The sequence below is a fragment of the Macrobrachium rosenbergii genome, chromosome 10, assembly GCF_040412425.1.
Source record: "Macrobrachium rosenbergii isolate ZJJX-2024 chromosome 10, ASM4041242v1, whole genome shotgun sequence".
NCBI classification, from domain to species: Eukaryota; Metazoa; Arthropoda; class Malacostraca; order Decapoda; family Palaemonidae; genus Macrobrachium; species Macrobrachium rosenbergii.
The window spans coordinates 7,321,937-7,344,436 of record NC_089750.1 but is presented as its reverse complement, the minus strand read 5'-3'; the positions used below and the strand labels follow the sequence as shown (position 1 = coordinate 7,344,436).

The 22,500-nt window shown below is 34.9% G+C and overlaps 1 protein-coding gene across 9 annotated transcripts in view; it reads left to right on the top strand.

Moving 5' to 3' along the window:
- LOC136842464 (uncharacterized) overlaps positions 1–22,500 on the top strand; it is a 764,342-nt gene that overhangs the window by 62,925 nt on the left and 678,917 nt on the right. For 8 of the 9 annotated variants that reach the window (XM_067109832.1, XM_067109829.1, XM_067109831.1 and 5 more), the window contains exon 2: positions 20,812–20,834. The exons of the other annotated variant lie outside the window; for it this stretch is intronic. The gene's annotated coding sequence lies outside the window, so the exon portion shown is untranslated. The remainder of the gene's footprint in view (positions 1–20,811; positions 20,835–22,500) is intronic. 9 annotated transcript variants of the gene reach the window in all.

Below are 22,500 nucleotides of genomic sequence, written 5' to 3'. Positions count from 1 at the left end.
TGATTCACGTTATCCGTTTCAGTGCGAATTACTTTTTCAGTTTCGTCCACTGTTTGTTCTCTTGTGTCTTTTCACTTCTTTTACGTGAATTGTTATGAAGTCCCTTAATGCTATGCTTTCGATTCCTGTTCTTGACTTAGGCTATGCTTTCTATTTCTGTTCTTTGCCTAGGCTGTGCTTTCTCTCTCTGATCTTTGCATAGGCCATGCATTATATTTTTGTTCATTACGTGGGCTATGCTTTCTATTTCTGTTCTTTGAATAGGCTATGCTTTCGAATTTTGTTCTTTACATAGGCTGTGCTTTCTATTTCTGTTCTTTGCATAGGCTATGCTTTCTCTTTCTGATCTTTACACAGGCCATGCATTCTATTTTTGCTCATTGCATGGGCTGTACTCTTTATTTCTGTTCTTTGTATAGGCTATGCTTTCGATTTTTGTTCTTTACATAGGCTGTGCTTTCTATTTTTGTTCATTACATATGCTCCTTTGTTTTGTCCTCTTAAAGGTAAGACAGCTGTCTATGATGATGATCGAAAATCCTCTAGAGGACTCTTTGTTTCTCTCCCCCCTTGTACCCTGTCCTGCAGCCATATCTTAAACCCATTTGATTCAGCCCATAACTTGAAAACTGACTGACATTGATTTTTGGGGTGGGTTATGACCGGGGATGTGGAGACCCCTGGTTCTTAGAGCCCGGAATAGATATTTTGTATTTAATCTCGCCACTACTTCCGGAGGAAATCGATGGGCACATTACTGTAGAAGCTTCGATGTACTTAAGATGAGTAAGGTTCTTAAGGATTGTTATTCTTTTAAGGAAATCGATGGGCAAATTCCTGTAGAAGCTTCAATGTCCTTTAGAAGAGTAAGATTCTTAAGGGTTGTTATTCCTTTGAAATGCTCAAGGAACCTGAATGTCTTGCAACATTCAGGAACCTTAGAATACTCGTAGGGTATTTGAAGTTTTATTTTCTGCTTAAAATGGTACTGTCGTGACATCTAGAATTGAATAATTTCAAACAGTCGCCAAAGAATAAGAAAAGATACAACAGTATTACCAACCTTATTCCTCTGGAAAAGCTAAAAAGAAAAACAAAATGTGAAAGGTCCTGTGAGGTAACACATTCCAGAAACTTGCCATACCAGTAACAATCAGCTTTCTGCGACCTTCATCCCAACCTTTCCGAAGGTGCTAGGACGTTGTGATATGCAGTCATCAAGCAAGTGTGACGTTGGGATCCGTCGGTTTTGCTGTTTTCGTCGACGATTGCAGAGGTATTCAGAATGGGAATGAGCCTCGTGTCTGTATGACCCTTATCTGTACTTACGTGTATGTGCATTCCCTCATATCTTCGGTAGTACTTGTGGTTTGAAAGTGTCGTATATCATGTCCGTCAGTGGACGAGATTTACATCTGCAGATCTGGGTATCTCTCCATAGATTCGGTCTGCGTTGAAGGCTTTCTCGCAGCTGCCATCATATTACATTTAAAGGGATATATATTATATATATTATATAAATATATATATATATATATATATATATATATATATATACATATATAAAGCATTCTTGTTTTTCATCTAAACATGTACGATCACTGCTATGTTGTTTGTTTATGTAGAGAAAGTCTCCTTGTCCCAAATGCTTTTGTATAATGCGTTTGCAAATGTTGCATTCTTCGGGTCTCCGGAATACCAACGCGATTCTGGGAGCTTGATCTGTATATTTAGTGTCAGTTTCTGTACTTGATTTTGTAGGTTTACTGTAGTTCGTTAGATGCCTTTGCCTACATACATTCATACATAAATACATACATAGATACTTATATACTTATAGTATATACGTGAGGTTTGCTCCAGGGTTTTTTGATAATTATAAGTTGTGGGCCAAGTTATTTATAGAAGGTATCTGTATCAAGCAAATTAGGTATTAAATCATAAGATAATAGGAGTTTTGACTATACATATAAATATATACACACACACACACACACACACATATATATATATATATATATATATATATATATATATATATATATATATATATATATATATATATAAACAACAAAATATAACTCAAAATAATGATAAAAGCATACACAAACACACTTTATACATATACTTACAAACACACACACACACCCACAAATGTATATATTTATATAAAATTTATATGCTCGGTGATTGAAAATCACACATCTCAATGTGCACGTGTATGTGTGTGCGCTTGTATATACTTTTGATTTTGCTTTCTTATACGCAAATTACATATATCTATAGAGATATATGTATGTATATATATATATATATATATATATATATATATATAAATTAAAATTAAAACACGCTCGTATATGTGCACGCCAACCCGTCGGCGCTCTCTGTCTCTCGCAGACTGTTATTTACGAGGTACGTTAATGAATTAATTAACCTTTATAATTACCCGATAATAAGGGTCATTCCGTTCCTCTCGCCGATTATTTCTGAGTTAATAATAATGGATTCTTTCTTCTTATTTTCTTCTCCTTGTGTTATTACGTTACATCAGTGAGGTCTCTCTCTCTCTCTCTCTCTCTCTCTCTCTCTCTCTCTCTCTAACCTGACCTCAAGTCCTCTGCGTTTGACCTTCTCGGTTCTCTTTCCATCGCCTGGGATGATGCTTTAAGATTCCTTTCTCCTTTACCCACCCCACTCCGTCATTGTACTTCCCTTTCCCCCTGCCTTTCGTCTTCAGAATACCTATCCGAAATTATTCTCTCTCTCTCTCTCTCTCTCTCTCCACTTCCTATGTATATATTGTATTTATATATGTATATATATATTTTATTTTATTTATTTACCATATATATATATATATATATATATATATATATATATATATATATATATATATAATGTATGTGTGGTATATATACGTATGTATGTATGTATGTATCTAAGTATGTATGCACGTGTGTACTTTATATATATATACTGTGTATATATATATAGATGTATATATGTATATATAAATTTATATACTGTATATATAAATATATATATAATATATATATATATATATAATATATATATGTATATATATATATATATATATATATATATATATATATATATATATATATATATATATATATATATATATATATAATTGGTTAGTTGTTATTCAGTTGATTTGTTTTTAATTTGCAGAAGTATTGAGTTATACTTGAAAAGAATTTTATTGAGTTTCTTATTTGGAGATTTATTAGAAGATTCAATATGAGTTAAAGGGTTCCCTTTCATACTAGTTGCTCTGAGAATGTACTCACTGTAAATGTATCTTACTCAACAATAGTTTATTACAATAAAAAATAACTCTTCACTTAGTGTGGAGATATATTTTTATTGGACGTATCATTATTATTCTTAGTCTTCTCCGGATATTGACAAAATAATTCTCACAGTTTAGAACTGAAATTTGCATTACTGACCAAGAAGCAGTGCGACCATAATAAAGAATCAAAATTTCAGAGGTACCCACCTGTGACGTGGCTGTGGTCCTTACGCCCAAAAGCAAAAATACTAGAAGAATTACTTTTGATATATTTTTTATGCTCTAAGTTGAGTTTGATTGCACCATCCGAATAGATGTACGTCAGGCCAATAGACGAATGATTATTTTTATCGTTGCTGTTACTATTATGCGAAACGTATTAAATATTTAACTCTGTCGAAACATGGAGTGATTTCTGTATATAATGAACATACAAAATTTTGATTTAAATGCATTATTCATTCCCTGCTTTCTAAGAATACATTACTGTCTTTCTTAAGCAATTAAAGGACAAAGCGATTTGTAAGCTCACTGGGACATAATGTATGTATGTGTGTGTGTGAGAGACGTAGAGAGAGAGAGAGAGAGAGAGAGAGAGAGAGAGAGAGAGAGAGAGAGAGAGACACGAATGCCTTGAATAAAAATGAAGCTCTGAAATTATAGATATCAAGGGAGATAGATGAACCGTGTCAGTGTGATGAAACAAGCTTGGAAAATGAATGTACTTGAGAGAGAGAGAGAGAGAGAGAGAGAGAGAGAGAGAGAGAATGTCAAATATAAATTATGAAGCCTTGAATTATATATATATATATATATATATATATATATATATATATATATATATATATATATATATATATATATATATATATATATAATGGAAGAGGGACTGAAAATATAGGTGCGTTAAGAGAGAGAGAGAGAGAGAGAGAGAGAGAGGATCTGGAAGCATGTAAAATAGAATGAGAAAGAGGTTTGTGCGTGTGTCCGAGAGAGAGAGAGAGAGAGAGAGAGAGACCGACCGACCGACCGACCACCCCCACTTGAGATTCTCAAAGCGTTAATAGCGTAACTCATTGTCAGGAGACCAGGTGCGAGGGATATAAGGTTTCACCTTGGCCCTGCATTAATTTGAATAGAGCTTCAGCATCACCAAAACACACCTGTTGCATACAAGCCCCGCCATCGTCGTCGTCGGCAGTGCGAATCTCTGTGGGAGCCGATCATCCGCCATCTACTTTTCCCTCTATTTTGATTGGTATGAAGTGAATGAGTGGAATTCCCTATTGAATGGAAAGAATTCCTGGAATTTCCTTTGATGCAGTGACTCTCTCTCTCTCTCTCTCTCTCTCTCTCTCTCTCTCTCTCTCTCTTGTCAAAGCTCCCTCAGTTTTTCTCATTGCATCTTACATGCACTCATTCATACTTCTTGAACATGCTAAACTCTCTCTCTCTCTCTCTCTCTCTCTCTCTCTCTCTCTCTATTGTCAAAAGCTCCCTCAGTTTTTCTCATTGGATTCATCTTACATGCACTCATTCATACTTCTTGAACATGCTAAACTCTCTCTCTCTCTCTCTCTTTTCAAAAGCTCCTGCATGTCTTTTGATAATAAACAAGTCATGTCATTTGATAAATAGGTAGGTCATGTCATTGATGAGCAAATAGGTCATGTCATTTGATAAATAAACAGGTCATATAATTTGAAAGACAACTGTCATAAACAGGTCATATAATTTGAAAGACAAATGTCATGTCATTTGATAGATAAGTCATGTCATTTGATAAACAGGTCATGTCTTTTGATAGATAAATAGATCATGTAATTTAATAAATAAATCGGTCATGTCATTTGATAATTAAATAGATCATGTAATTTGATAATTAAATAGATCATGTCATTTGATAAATAAATAGGTCATGTCATTTGATAAATAAATAGGCCACCCCATTTGATAAATACATTAATCGGTTGATCTGCAGACACCCGTGACACACCAACCTGCAGCCCCAAAACTAATATAATTGCGCCATACATTACACGTATGGTGCTGCTTATACAGGTAGAACGTAGCAAATTACCCTTTCCACCGAATTGTCGCATTCTGTTTTGTTGCATAACTGTTTTGGAGGAAACGGTGCTGCTGCTACTCGGTGACAAAGCCGAGCCCAGTCAAGCGTGTTCAAGTATGCAAATCATTGACCTGCCCCGAGAGAGATAGGCGCTAGACATTGATGATCGGTTTTTCTTTTTGAAGTAGATAGTATTCTCTCTCTCTCTCTCTCTCTCTCCATACACACACAACACACATATCTGTGTATAAATATATGTATGTATATATATATATTATAATTATATATACATATATATATATATATATATATATATATATATATATATATATATATATATATATATATATAATATAAACATATATGGGGATAATATATGTACATATAAGGGGGATTATTTATATATATACTGCATGTATATGTATGTATATATATATATATATATATATATATATATATATATATATATATATATATATATATATATATATATTATAGTCGACAATAATTTCACGAACGAATGAATTTATTACGATTTATCCCTCGCCATATATTTTTCATCAGTACGTGTTAGAAAAATAAATGTAGTGTGTCGCAGTTGTGGATGGAACGGGGCATGTGGCTTGCAACCTCATCCTAAAAGTAACAAGGGTAACTGATTTTAGATTTATTTTCGAGAAGAATAGGCGTAGAGCTATCATGAGTATGTTTTGTGGTGGGTTTAATCTTGGATATTCTTTAAATGATTCTGCTGTTATTCTTCAAATGAATCTTCTGTTATTCTTTAAACGAATCTGCTGTTATTCTTCAAATGAATCTTCTGTTATTCTTTAAATGAATCTGCTGTTATTTTCAGTGGCGCTTATTACTTCCTGGTTATTCCAGTAACGATTCAGATATTGCACCTACTGGGATTTACTTTTTAAAGTCAGTAATTCAGAAGAAGTACTGACGACCCAGACAGCCAAGTTCCAGCTGGCTCCCGTATCTTGGCATCTTGACACGACCTGCCGAGCGTTCTGCGAGAGACTTTGTTTTTCGAAAGCAAAGTTGACTCTGCAAAAACTAACGCTTGGTTTATTTTTATTGTTTTTAAACTGGATTAACGGTTGTTATAACCTCAGAATGTCGGCCACTCGGTTCCACCCACTAGTTCTTGGGCTCTCTCTCTCTCTCTCTCTCTCTCTCTCTCTCTCTCTCTCTCTCTCTCTCTCTCTCTCTCTCTCTCAGCTCTTGAAACCGGGTTGAAGGTTCGTTATGGTTATCTATTCCTGTCAGTTAATTCCTACCAGTTTCTCTCTCTCTCTCTCTCTCTCTCTCTCTCTCTCTCTCTCTCTCTCTCTCTCTCTCTCTCTCTCTCAAGACAAAGGAGAAATATAATTAATAACTCTTACTGCCACTAACGCCGTTCTCTCTCTCTCTCTCTCTCTCTCTCTCTCTCTCTCTCTCTCTCTCTCTCTCCTTGTGGTATTTATTCTAATTTAGGGAGGGGAGTGGTACGGGTACCTAACTATTTGTTTACAGCAAATTAGGGCGAAAGGTAACGAAATTAATAATAAGTAAAATTAAGTAGGAAATATATCTGATTTTAAAATTACAAAGCAGTTAGGCGAAGATAGGATTCAGGATAATTGAACAAAAAAGATAGCAAAAGTTTGTATTAATTAGTCAGTCAGCCTAACGGATAAATAATTGTATTTACATAAAGAAGTCAAATAACATCACGACAAACCTAAAGTAATAAAGAAAAAAAGAGAAAGAGAGAAACCACCATGGTGTCTTAATGATGATGATTAGTAGGGAGTATATGGCATCTGAGGTTAAGCTGCCATAAACCGCCACTTGTCTCAATGAATCCTCCTCCTCAAGGTACCTTGTCCATCCCTTCGGATTATGAGGGATTAGATCATACACCCGTCCATCACAGCGCGATTTATCTCCATCCTCTCATTCCTTCGGAGAGGAAGATAGATGGAAGCTTTAACTTCTTTTACGGTGGCATTTGTCACGGAATTGCAAATGAAGAGGCTGTTTGATTTTCTTCTTTGTCTGTCTATTTATTTTTCCTGTTTCTGTGGTTGCCCTGTTGCATCCAGTTCTTTATTGAGTAAGTAGGTCCACCAGTACTATATATAGTATATACTGTATATATATTATATATATAATTTATATAATAATATATATATATATATATATATATATATATATATATATATATATATATATATATATATATAATGATTATAGAATGTTTTTATTATTATTGGTACTGAAACTGAGGAGGCATTCTTTAGAAGGAAGCCTAAAAGACATAAAATAGCACAGTTTATGGACCTTTTGTTGGTTTTCACGGGTAGAAGAACATTTTGAATAATAATAATAATAATAATAATAATAATAATAATAATAATAATAATAATAATAATAATAATAATAATAACCTGGGCAATAAATCTGTGTACGAACAGAACATAAATATTTATATATTACTGGGTTTTAAATGCCACATGGTATCTTCCTTTAAGCTAAATAATAATAATAATAATAATAATAATAATAATAATAATAATAATAATAATAATAATAATAATAATAATAATAATAATAATATTTATTCTTCAACTGTGAAACAGCTTCTGTCTTTAATGATCTATATTGTACGCTTTCCCTTCTTGACCTTTCCGCCCACACCCGTGATTCACCTGTTCCCTTAAACAGCGTCTGCAGCGGGACAGCATTCCGTTGGAAGCTGAACACCGCTAATTCTGACAGTTGCATTTCCATTGTGATGTATGGTTACCTCTCTCTCTCTCTCTCTCTCTCTCTCTCTCTCTCTCTCTCTCTCTCTCTCTCGATGTTGTTCTTTTAGTTATTCGATTTTTCTAGCCAAATTTTTCGTCTTTCTAACTCGTATTTTTTTATGTCGTTCACTTCAATTTAAATGTAAAATTTCTCTCTCTCTCTCTCTCTCTCTCTCTCTCTCTCTCTCTCTCTCTCTCTCTCTCTCTCTCTGATTAGGAAATGCTATGCTTGCCACGTACCGACACACCCGTCATGTGCTGAAGTTGAGCAAAATAGAAATAAGGACACAAAAATATTTTGCTCAACATGTCTAGTATGGATAGACAAGGTCATTAAATCAAGACTTAATGTACAGATTGTGGAGGATGAAGAAGATGAAGAAGATGAAGAAGAGGAAGAAGAGGAAAATAGAGAAGAAAATAAGACTGAAGAGAGAGAAAAGATTAATGAAAACAAAGAACAGGATAATAGTATGGATGCAGAGAACTCATAGATTCTACATATGAGGCAATACAGCAACATACATATGAAGAAATAAATTATGACCTGATAAATCAAAATAAAATCCCAAAGAGGTTGTACCCGGATCTCCATACTGAGGGAATGAACAAGAAAAAAAAGAAAAGAAAAGAAAGACACAGTATGCACCTTTTGAAAAGAGGGAATTGCAGGTTTGGTGAAAGATGTTATTACAAACATCCCAAGATATGTCACAATTATGAGATCTATGGCAAATGTGCATATCTAGATGGCTATGAAGAGGAATGCAGAGATCTACATCCAAAAATATGTAGAAAACTGGAAAGAAGGAAATGGATGTAGGTTTAATAAGAAATGTAGGTACATGCATCCTGTAGCCATGAAAGACCAAAATCAAAATCAAAAAATAAAATACATATAAAAACCAAGGAAAAAATGAAACAAATAAAGAAAAGAACAAAGATCATGTGATGAAGGCAAAAAGCAAGCCAACAACGCATTATGAAAAGTCAGCACCACGATATGAGCCATCAGCACCTAGATATAGCACAAGGAACAAGCAATGTATCTATGATGCAAGGGATGGTGCAGATATGGAGATAAGTGCAGGTTTATGCACAAAGTGAATAAATATGAAGCTGGAAGAACAAATATAATGGAAAAGTTGGATTTTTTAATGTACGAATTTCTGGAAATGAAAAAGATCAACATATCAGAACAGGAAAGAGACATGGGAAAATCCTTTATTATTACCCATATTAGATAATGGAGATAATATGCAAACAATCATAGTGATGAACGCGCAGGGTCTAGTTTCGAGTAACTCAAAAGAAAGATAGAGTTCTTAGAAGAACTAACCCAAAATGAAAAAATAGAAATATTGAATATAAGTGAAACCTGGTATTCCCAAGAGACTGGTAATGATGACCAGATAAAGGGTTTCCAAACTTATAGATCAGATAGAAAAAATAGAAATCAAGGGGGAACCGCGATATATGGGAGAGATGCCAATCAAGGAAAAAATCTGTGAGAAATATAGTAACACAGAATGTGAATTAATAGCGGTAGAATTTGAATCTGAAAAATTAGTGAACATTGTAATATATAGACCCCTAATACTAAAGAGTTTGACATAATAATTGAAAAACTGGATGAAATATGTAGAAATCACAAGGACTGGACTATACTCCTAACTGGAGACTTTAACTTTCCTTTTGTAGAATGGAAAGAACGAATAGGAGACTGTGGTTGTATTTATACATATAAAAAAGAGAGCAATAGTAGTGCAGAAGATAAGAGGCAATTTGAAAAGCTATTAGATATGCTACTAGAACATAACATTCAGCAAATAAATCACCTACCAACAAGAAAGGATAATATTTTAGACCTAGTATTTGTGAATGAGGTGAACTATGTTAAAGAAATAATAGTATATAACACGAGTATTTCGGACCATAATGTCATAGAATTAACAGTCCGTTCCAGAACATACGAAAACAAAGAAAAGCAAGAGACGAAAAATGGGAAGGATATGGAAAATACAATTTCTATAGTAAGAATATAAATTGGTCAAAAATAAATGAAGAATTAAACAAAGAATGGGAAAACATATTTGTAAGTGATGATATACAGGTAAATACCGATATATTATATAAAATATTAGAGGAAATAGTGGAAAAATATATACCAAGAAAACAAGTAAGCATCAGTCACGAATTCCAAGAGACAGAAGGATCTTGTTCCAGAAAATTAGAAAGTGGAAAAAAGCTCTTGCAAAAGAAAAGAATGCATGGAAAGTGATGGAACTAAAAGTAAGATAGAAAATGCAGAACAAAAGATTATACAATCAAAAGAAAATGAAAAAATGGAACCTAGAAGAAATGACACTACAAAATATCAAGCAAAACCCTAAAATTTTTTATTCATATGCAAAAAGATGAATAAAATAAGAGTAGAAATAGGCCCTCTAAGAATTGAAGGGCGATTAACGAATGAAAAAAGGAAATATGTAACATATTAGCAGAAAGATATAAGAGTGAATTTACACCTAGAATTGACAATGAAGATAATGATACAGAAATAAGAGATGAAAATACTGAATACTTATCAGATATAGATATTACAGAAGCCGATATTGTGCAGGCTATTAATGAAATTAAAATGGATCAGCAGCAGGACCAGATGGAGTACCTGCCATATTGTTAAAGAAAGTGGTTCATTCAATCGCAAAGCCGCTAGCAATATTATTAAGGCAAAGTATAGATACAGGCAAGATTTATGATGAGCATAAATTAGCATATATTACTCCTACTTTCAAAAGTGGTTCAAGACTAGAGGCAAGTAATTATAGGCCTGTGAGTCTGACATCTCATATTATGAAAGTATATGAAAGGGTAATGAAAAAAATATAATGAAACATTTAATGAAAAATAGATTGTTCAATATAGGACAACATGGTTTTGTACCGGAAAAAGTACACAAACCCAACTGTTAGTCCACCATGAAAGCATATATAAAAATATGATAAATGAAAAAGATACAGATGTGGTTTACCTAGACTTTGCAAAAGCTTTTGACAAGGTAGATCATAATATATTAGCGAAAAAAATTAGAAAACATAACATTGTTGACAAAGTAGGAAGATGGATAAAAGAATTTTTGCAAAATAGAAAACAGATAGTGATTGCAAACGATGAGAAATCGGATGAAGCTACGGTAATATCCGGTGTACCACAGGGTACGGTGTTAGCTGCATTGCTGTTTGTGATTATGATTGCAGACATAGACAGTAAATGTTAAGGACTCAGTAGTAAGAAGTTTCGCAGATGACACAAGAATAAGTAGAGAAATTGCTTGTGATGAAGATAGGAACTCGCTACAAAGAGACCTAAACAAAATATATAAATGGGCAGAGATAAATAGGATGGTATTTAACTCTGATAAATTTGAATCAATGAACTATGGTGATAAAGTAGGAATGCTATATGCATATAAAGGACCTAATAATGAGACAATCACAAACAAGGAAGCAGTTAAAGACCTTGGTGTGATGTTGAATAGGAATATGTTATGCAATGATCAAATAGCAATTTATTGGCAAAATGCAAAGCAAAAATGGGAATGTTGTTCCGGCACTTCAAAACTAGAAAAGCTGAACACATGATTATGCTTTATAAAACGTACGTACGTAGTCCACTTGAATATTGCAATATAATATGGTACCCACACTACCAAAAGGATATTGCACAAATAGAGAGTGTACAAAGGTCATTTTACAGCTAGAATAGAAGAAGTTAAGGACCTTGACTACTGGGAAAGACTACAATTCTTAAATTTATATAGTCTTGAAAGGAGAAGAGAACGCTACATGGTAATTCAAGCATGGAAACAGATAGAAGGAATTACCGAAAACATCATGGAACTAAAATTATCAAAAAGAGCAAGCAGAGGTAGATTAATAGTGCCAAAAACTATACCAGGAAAATTAAGGAAAGCACACAGGACATTAATCCACCACGCACCAGCATCGATAATGCAGCGTCTATTCAATGCGCTACCAGCTCATCTGAGGAACATAACAGGAGTGAGCGTAGATGTGTTTAAGAATAAGCTCGACAAATATCTAAGATGCATCCCAGACCATCCAAGACTGGAAGATGCAAAATATACCGGAAGATGCGTTAGCAACTCTCTGGTAGACATCAAAGGTGCCTCACACTGAGGGACCTGGGGCAACCCGAACGAATTGTAAGGTCTGTAAGGTAAGGTCTCTCTCGTAGTTGTTGTTATAGTTATTACTGTTTCCCGGCGAGTCTTCCTTACTCTTTCTAATTATATTTCTTCCATTTCCTTCGAGATGTTAATTTTTCTCAGTAGATCTAAGCACATATACAGTATATATACACTTATATATACATACATACATGTACATATAAATACATACATACGTGTGTGTTTTACACGTGTATGTACGTGTATATGTCCATGTAAATAATAGATATTATTTTGTTAAAGAAACTACCATTTGAGGAAAAGAGTAAAACGCGCAAGTGCGTGGGAAGTATAGCAAAGTCCAGATAAAAAAAAAGAGAGAGAGAAACAAATAAGTTGAATGAACATACCTACAGGAGACTATGCCTATAAGAGTAGCGTTATGGGAAAGCTCTAACGAAGAATACAGTAGTGCCTTCCGTACAGGCTGTGTGACATAGCGATGAGGGAAAATTAATATTAATCGTACCATTCAGTATTACTATGGTAGCCCTGGCGCATTAGGTACAAGTGCAGGTAACTGTACGATGCTATTACCATTCATTGCGCGCGTACGTCCTTTCGGAACTGCCTATAGGTCATGAACTTTCGTGGATATCTTGCGCGGGATGGCGTTCTCCGTACGTGAGAAAAGGGAAATGCGAAGAAAGCATCTAAAAGAAAGTAGTGAAGGTGAATGTTTAATGATTAAAAATTTTGAAGATGTATATATATAATATATATATTTTATATATATATATATGTATATATACATATATACATACATATATATATATTATATGGTATGCAATCCTACTGTAACATATATATATATATATATATATATATATATATATATATATATATATATATATATATATATATATATATATATATATATATATATATATATATATATATATATATATATATATATATATATATATATATATATATATATATATATATATATATATATGTACATATTTATATATATATATATATATCTATATATATATATATATATATATATATATATATATATATATGTGTGTGTGTGTGTATGTGTGTGTGTGTGTGTGTGTGTGTGTGTGTGGTATACAATCCTCCTATAACGTAAATGAAAATATAATATGTACAATGTTTATTATATCAAGCAACATATAATATACCACACACATATATAAAGTAATGAGCGCAGGGCAAGAATTCTGATTAAGTGTGCCCTCGAGAAATTGCTTATTTGATGAGCATAATAATAAGTTAGTCCATAATTACCGGGGGGACGAGTTTATCACTTTTTCCTTTTTTTTTGTTTACGGTAATTCTCCCACACATTTCCTTTTATATCAGAGCAGGCAGAAATTAGAGCTAATGTTTTTGCTCCTTGTGTTAAGTTCGGTTAGTTCCAATTTGTTTGTTTTCCAGTATCCTGCAGTGCTGAGGTCATTGTCGATGTGACGTGAAAAGTCCCATAGACACTAAAGTGGTAGTCATTTTAGATTTTTTTACGTGCCATTACGGTCATCGTTATCTTATAAAGTCTATGACTTTTCAAGTCTGTGGTTTCATTTACTTGCACAGCCGAGGCCTTCAGCTGAATAAAATCTTGTGCACAAGGAAGCGAAAGCAACTGTGCTTTTTAAAAATACACTTTATATACACAATTATTGACTGATTTATCCTTTCTTAAGACTCCTTATTTACATGTTCATTATGCCGAAGTGTGAAATAGCGGAGATCGTAAATCCTGAATTGCGAGTTACGAAGCAAATCATTTTCGCACCTGTTTTTTTTAATCCTTACCTGTCTTTCCTGTTACGTGGCCTCGCGAACATACCTGTGGATGAGTAATCAGAGAGGTGAGAGGTTACAGTCTAAAGGAAAAAGCAGGAATAGCGTTATCAGCCAGTCAGTTTGGACACCTTTCTCAGTCTCTTGTTCGTCCGTATGTATAAGGAAAATTGCGTTAACATACTCGATGAGTTTTCTTTTTTTTGAAGTTTTATTGACTGAAAGATTGATTCATCTGTTTTCAGAAGTCAGTTGCTTTTTCGTTTTCACTTGTTTGTTAATATTGTGTTAAGATTAGTATTGATTACTCTTCTGTTTATTTCTCACAGGATCTATTTTTGGCTTGTTCTTATCTTTTAGATACTACTACTACTACTACTACTACTACTACTACTACTAATTATGATCAGATCAATTTATTTAGATCTCGTGCGCGCTTCACAATAGGTAGTTTCGTTTTTCCGGAATTCTGACGGAGACGAACTAGAGGATTTATGGATATCCAAGCAGATTTTCGTGAACATGAATGTCTGTATACACACTGATACTTTAGTTCATCTTACTCTCTGGTATTATGTGGTCATCGTGTTATTATATTTGTTTGTGTTTCATCTGTTTTCATTTGTATAATGCCATTGCAATAAACTGTAATATTATTAAACCAAACAATTAAGGAGCAATTCTCCTTCCATTTTCGGGTTCTTAAACAGGGAGTTGAGTTATTCCTTTTATTTGCATCTTGACACCAGTTATGCACTGTCACCATCATCATCATCATCATCATCATCCTCATACCTTGACCATTTCTCCCGTGACGCGTGGGAAAGAAAACTTGGAATCACCCCGACCACTTTGTCTTCCGTATCAGTCGAAAATATCATTCATGAACGTCGCCCGCTGTTATTATTTCTGTGCTGTCATAGGTTCTGCCTGTTTTTCTCATGACGCCACTCTCGTGAATGCAGGCAACTCATATATATATATATATATATATATATATATATATATATATTATATATATATATATATATATATATATAGTATATATATATATATATATATATATATATACATACATAATATATATATATATATATATATATATATATATATATATATATATATAAAATCTTCTTGTCACCTGTGTTTTATGTAAACTTGAATTAGGCCCACTGTCATAAATACCAGCCAGTGTCGTATATGCCGTCATCTGTCATAAGTGCATTTTACTGAAAAAACGATGATCATATTTTGAAAAATGGAAGAGACATTTAAAAATAAAAATATTCAATGAAATTCCAACACTGACTAATGGGAGACTTGAAAAATTAAGAGACAAAATATTAAGGAAAAATAAGAGAAAATAAGAAAGTATTATCCCATGAGTTCTGAAGAAGATAAAGTAAATAATTTGAATTTAGTTAATGAAAGATAAAACCTGAACAAACATGAACAGAGGCGGTCACTGAGAAAATGAGATGCTGAAAATTATTTAAACAATAAGAATAAAAAATGATTAGTAAAATTGAGAAATGCAAGAAAAATAGGAACGGTCATTTCCTTGAAAAATGAAAAGAAGTAAAAGTGAGAAATGCAAGAAAAATAGGAACGATCATTTCCTTGAAAAATGAAAAGAAGTAAAAGTGAGAAATGCAAGAAAAATAGCAACGATCACTTCCTTGAAAAATGTGAAAAGAATCATTTTTGACAAAAAGATGAAAGTATTAACTTTGAAGAAGTAGTGAAAAATAAGATACGAACGTAGACAATATAAGACGGAAGATTGTCTCAATATTGAGGAGAGAATAGAAAGCGGACGAAGAGGAATAAATAAGAATAAATAAATGAGTGAAATTAGTGAGCGAGCCGATGAGACGGAGGTCATAGGGACGAACGTAATGATGAAAAAAGACGATAAAAAGATTGGGAGAATGAGAATTGACTTGAGAGGGAGTTTAATAATGACGGACGAGGAGGAATTAAGAAGAGTATAAATGACGTAATAATGAAATTAATGATGATGAATTTTTCGATGTAAGATGTACAAAGTAGTGGCGATTGGAGAACTTGTTTAAAAAAAGACAAAGAAAGATTTTATATGTATATATGTATGTATATATATATGTATGTATGTATGTATGTATGTATGTATGTTTGTATAGAATGTTTGTGTGTGTCACACATCACAGGTGAAAATATGAGAGACTGTGCGTAGGTCTTGACCGGTTTCAGTTTTATTTCCAAGTCATTGACGAAGGGTTGATACATAGTGGTTGAAATCACAATATATGTACTATACAGACAGTACGGACGAACATACACAACTGTTTGAGACGACGAATCCAAATCTGACAGGTGTCAAAGGGGAGTGGTGACTATACTCTTGAGTGCTGGCGGTAGAAATAACAAATTTATACTTAAGGGACAGTACCGAAAATACAGACCGTAGGAGACTACGAATCCACACCTGACAGGTGTGAAGGGGGAGAGGCGAAAAAACTCATTAGTGCTAGCGACCTTGTTCGATGTTTATAAATATGATAACTCTTTTTCCAAACATTCTTACTGCCTTCCTTGTGTATATGTGAGTGTGCGTTAGCGTTCGCAAAAAAGTATGCGTAAAGAACCGTAGATATTGTGTTCTTTCCTCTAACAGATTCTACTCGATATAACGCACTCCAAAGGCGGCTTCCACGCCCCTAAATTTTTGTTTGGACTCCTGCTGGGACGAATGTTGAGCTAGGGTCCTCATGCCTGTAGTCTGCCTGACGGCTCATTAATAGATTCCTGAGCATAACACATGCCGCCTGTCGTTCAAGCCAGAGGTCCTTGCCTTGTTCACGCGACGGAGATACACGGCTTGTTGGCCTCTTCCCTCTATGCTGGGCATGGCCAGAGAGAGAGAGAGAGAGAGAGAGAGAGAGAGAGAGAGAGAGAGAGAGAGAGAGAGAGAGAGCCAGACATTTCTCGCTTTTAAATCTTTTTGGAGCAATAAAGACAGAGACAAGTGCAGCTTGATTTTCCTTCAGTTTCTTACCGTCGCCATTTTGCATTATTTTGAACCATTGCCGCTTGCAGCAGATTGCGAAGTTTTGTTGTAAGTGTCAGAAACTTCTTTCCACAAGACAAGGGCGTCAGCCAGTATTATTATTATTATTATTATTATTATTATTATTATTATTATTAATTATTATTATTCATTGACTTGAAATTCAGACTTCCAAAGAATGTGGTGTTCATTCGAAAGAAGCAACAGAAGGTAGTGAAATGCAGAACGAGGAGATCAGTTATTAGGAAGACAGATAAATTTTTTAAAAAATAATGGTAAATAAATAAAGATAAAAGCAAAATATTAAAAGATAAGTTGAAATGTATTAGGGTAGTAATGCACTGCATCTTCTTCTTGGGTGAGTCAGTGTATTGTCACACTCGATGGGCCTTCAATTCCCGAACTGGTTATAGAAATTCATTTCTCGAAGTTCCAACAGCGCGAACGACCATCCTAATCCTGGGAGACTGTTAATCAGCTCAGTTCCACAGTCCAACGGTGTGAGGAAAAAAGGACCTCCAGAAGAGAGAAGTTAGACAGCGAGGCACATTTACTGCACAGTATCCGAATTTGGGGTTGCCGCGAACTGGGGTTTATACCTTCAGCCCCACACTGAAAGGGTAACCTCCAAGTCTCGATAATCAAACTGGCTTCCTCTGATATCTGAACCCACTACGCTACCGACTCGGCCATAGATTTTTTTTTTAATTTTTGCCTCTCATTTTCAGTAGGATTTTGATATTAATAACCCTATGTGAAAACAAGGAAGATGAATAGTTATTATATAGTACGAATATGCTTTTTTCGATGATAGGTAGCCTATTGCACTGAGTGCAATATGACAGTTTTGCTGACTACTTATTTATTAGAGGGAACAAGAGGGGGAAAAAAAAACTTTTATACTTTAATTGCCGCATCAAGGAAGAGCTCCTATGCAGGAAACGTCCACATATATTGTATATTGTACAGAACTTCATTAGCAGGACGTCGAATTTCTCAGTAAAAACTGAACCACTTTCCTGCACGCATTCTCTTGCTTCATGAATGCATTTAAAAGGACACACATGCATGTATATATATATATATATATATATATATATATATATATATATATATATATATATATATATATATATATATATAGTCTCAGTAATAGGGCGGCTGCTTGTATTTCTATGATGTATTTTTAGTTTGTGTTTTCTGCTCTTTTCATGTTTTATTAGCTTTTTCACTTGGATTCTGTTTGCTTTCTAAATTTGGTATTTTTTTTTATTTTACTATTTGTTTGCTTCCTAAATTTGGTATTTTTTTATTTTTACTAATTCTTTTAAATTACGTCTTAGTAAGACAATTCATCTGACTGCAATTTCAATGATTTTTAAGTTTTGTAGAAAATTTTATGGCGTGATGATAATGTTCCACCTGGCCTTGGGAATATATATGTATATGTATATATATATATATATATATATATATATATATATATATATATATATATATATATATATATATATATATATATATATATATATATATATATATATAATAGCGTTTGTATTTCTGTAAAAGACATCTTGCTATGTGATCTGTAACTTAATCATCATCATCATCATCATCCTCATCATCCTCATAAGCTGACCATCCCTTTTCTACGTCTTCCTCGAGTTTTTGTTGTTGTTGTTTATATTTTTCTTGCAAGGCAATTCAAGGTCTTCTGCTAATTGATTCTTTTGTTGTGTCCAAACCTCACTGTAGTAACTTCCCCTTCTGATGTATGTACCTTGGGCGTGATTTCCAATATTTTCCCCGGTATAGTAGACTTCCAGTGATTGTGTGTGTGTGTGTGTGTGTGTTGTAGAGAGAGAGAGAGAGAGAGAGAGAGAGAGAGAGAGAGAGAGAGAGAGAGAGAGAGAGAGAGAGAGGGTATGTGTTTGTGTGTAAGTGTGCATACGTGGAGAGAGAATTGTACTTTTGTGGCCAGATATATACACTGTAAGGTATGTGTGTGATGAGAGAGAGAGAGAGAGAGAGAGAGAGAGAGAGAGAGAGAGAGAGAGAGAGAGAGAGAGAGAGAGGGTATGTGTTTGTGTGTAAGTGTGCATACGTGGAGAGAGAATTGTACTATGGCCAGATATATACACTGTAAGGTATGTGAGAGAGAGAGAGAGAGAGAGAGAGAGAGAGAGAGAGAGAGAGAGAGAGAGTACGTGCGTGTGTGTGTGCGTGAGAGAGAGAGAGGAGGAGTGAGAGAGAGAGAGAGAGAGAGAGAGAGAGAGAGAGAGAGATAGAGAGAGATCCTGCATGTCGTAAGTTGCTTGCGGCCCACTTACCTGCTGAATTTTTAGACCCCCAGAGTTCCTAGAAGTAGCCGAAGTAGGCAGTCATCTTGAATCCTAAAAAGAAGTAAGGACCGGTCTACCGAGGCACGTGGTTTGAATAGAAATGTCCTCAAGGCCTGTCTTTAATTTATCTACGTCTGATTATCCTTTGCTTTGTAGTATTTATCTACGTGTACAAAATGATCGCTAACGAGACAGAGATTGATAATGGGATTGAAGTTACTTCTCCCTCACGGCTGTATTTTGTTCCTAACAGTAGCTTCATAGACCAACTGCGAAGTGTTCCTCCTTTTACGCATTTGAAGCCTTTTTGCTCTCAAGATCCCTCTCAGCGCTGAATGACGTCATAGGTCCCAGGGCTTGGCATTTGGCCTTAATTTTATATTCCAGTTCCAATTCCATGATGTCTCTGCTTTGTGACTTTATAATCTGGCTGTGGACAAGAGTCTGTTTTCTGCTTGGTTTCTCAGAATTCGTGGAAGTTCTGTTGCATTGCTGTACTTTACCTCAACATATTTAGATCCTCATTGAACTCAGCTCTTTCTAAAGATTTTCTTTTGGCAGTCAGAGAATTGGAGCAAAGTAATGTTAAAGAAGTTGGATATCTTTGTGTCAGAGGCCAAAGGGAGCAAATGAAAATGAAAAGGTGTGCTGTAAGCGAGCCCCTCCTTGCGGGGATTAAACCCGTTAAAAGTGATAGACGTTTGCTGAAGAAATTCGAGGTATAGTCCGGAGAGGTAACGTAGGGCCGAGGTTCAACATGAATTAAAATGTCATCGAGTTGAATAGGTGAAAAAAAAAAAAAACCAGTATCCGGGACTTGCTGATTCACGGGAAAGTCACAAAGATTCTTGTACGGTTCGCGGCTTTTCAAGTAACGTCATGGAGACAGGATGTAAACAAGTTTTTTTTTTTCCCGCTCTTTTCATGGCTGTTCAAACTTACGTTTTTGCGCCTGTTTGGTCTTTTCTGACGCAGAACTGGGATGAAGAGTTCAAGGGGTGATTGCTTCTCGGTATAAAGTTGAATTGAAAGGCCTCTGACATTAAAAGACACATTAAGGGAATAATTGTTTGATAATTACAAGAAAATCTCCATGGGAAACAGTTTTGAAACTATGTGTAGTGGACATCAAGGGTATTTCATTGTTTATATATTCAAGGTTTTAAAGTATCAGTACATTAATGTTTTCTTTCTGTTATTGCAGGGTGGTACGCAAGGCGTTTGCATGTAAGTATGCAGTTGTATGTGTCAGTTTATTTATTTACGTACCTTATAGTTTTAGTGCATCGCAGGTGCGAATTGTAAACATAATTGTCTGCCAGTTACATTAACGATAATATATAATAATAAAATCCGAGAAGATCTGATCTTGTTTGTCTCCCCGAGGACAAACACAGTCACCCACCCCCTGCAAACCGGTTTGTCCCCCCACGGATGGGGGCGGGGAATAGGGAGGGGAACGGGAGGGTAGAGGAGACATCCACCCTCCTCCTGCAAACCTGTTTGTCCGCTCTGGTTGGGGGCGGGTTAAGTAGGGGATCGGGAGGGTAGGGGAGACAGCAGCGCCGGGTTCCAGCGCTCGTAGCGCGCCCCAACAAGCTCGTAAAAGAATAAATAGATAGGTAGAAAGATATATAAACCGCGGCATTAAGATACCTCTATAACAGAAATTATCGGCCTCGTGGAGAGAGTCTCTCTCTCTCTCTCTCTTTCTCGTGCGCTCAACTTGAAGTCTGTCTTTTAGAAATAATTCCTTTTTGCATTATGCAACGAAAACCCGGCGGAGCTAAAGCAATGTTTTGACAGCAGTAACCACCATCTGGAACGCATTGCTTTGCGTCTGCTACGTCAGTACTGGTTGCATAAATCATGACTTTTTGCATCCTTGTACTTCATGTACAGATGCTTTTATGTTTGCAATAAGATGCAATGATATTCCTTGCTATTTGTTAGGGTAATTAGTAGGGACTACAGGTATTTCACGCTTGGCAGGAGAATGCCACTAATCGCATATTTTTTCTGTGATAACATTTCTTTCATCAATAAAATACAGATCACAAATGAGGTCTGATGTTTTGAAGTCAGTTGCCTAAACCGGTCATTCAGTCACCCTGCATTTTCTGGTTACTGATGTAGTATTCATGCAGTTAGAATTGCGAATTATAGCTTCTGTTATTTTACTTTGTGGCATTGTAACGCCAGTTGGACGTGCCAATCAATCAGTCAGGACAGTGTGCATTAGATGTCATTTGCATGACACATTTACGTAAGAGCAACTATTCTCACCAGACTTGCTTATGATATTTCTTAGTCTGCCAGGAACTGATCTCTCTCTCTCTCTCTCTCTCTCTCTCTCTCTCTCTCTCTCTCTCTCTCAAGTATGTTTCTGGTATCTCACTTAACTGGTAGGTTTACAATTCATTTAATAGCCCGCTTTATTTTCTAACAGATTCAAAAGATTCGTCGTTTTAGCATTCCTGGTTTCTGACATATTATTATACAACGGCCTTTTGGTTTTCTGTAAAAGAAAACTGTTGTGCCGGCTTTGTCTGTCCGTCTGCACTTTATTCTGTCCGCACTTTTTCTGTCCGCCGTCAGATCTTAAAAACTACTGAGGCTAGAGGGCTGCAAATTGGTATGTTGTTCATCCACCCTCCAATCACCTAACATACCAAATTGCAGCCCTCTAGCCTTAGTAGTTTTTATTTTATTTAAGTTTAAAGTTAGCCATAATCGTGTTTCTGGCAACGATATAGGATAGGCTACCACCGGGCAGTGGTTAAAGTTTCACGGGTCGCGGCTCATACAGCATTATACCGAGACCCCTGAAAGATAAATCTATTTTCGGTGGCCTTGATTATACGCTATAGCGGCTGTATTGAAAACTCGATTG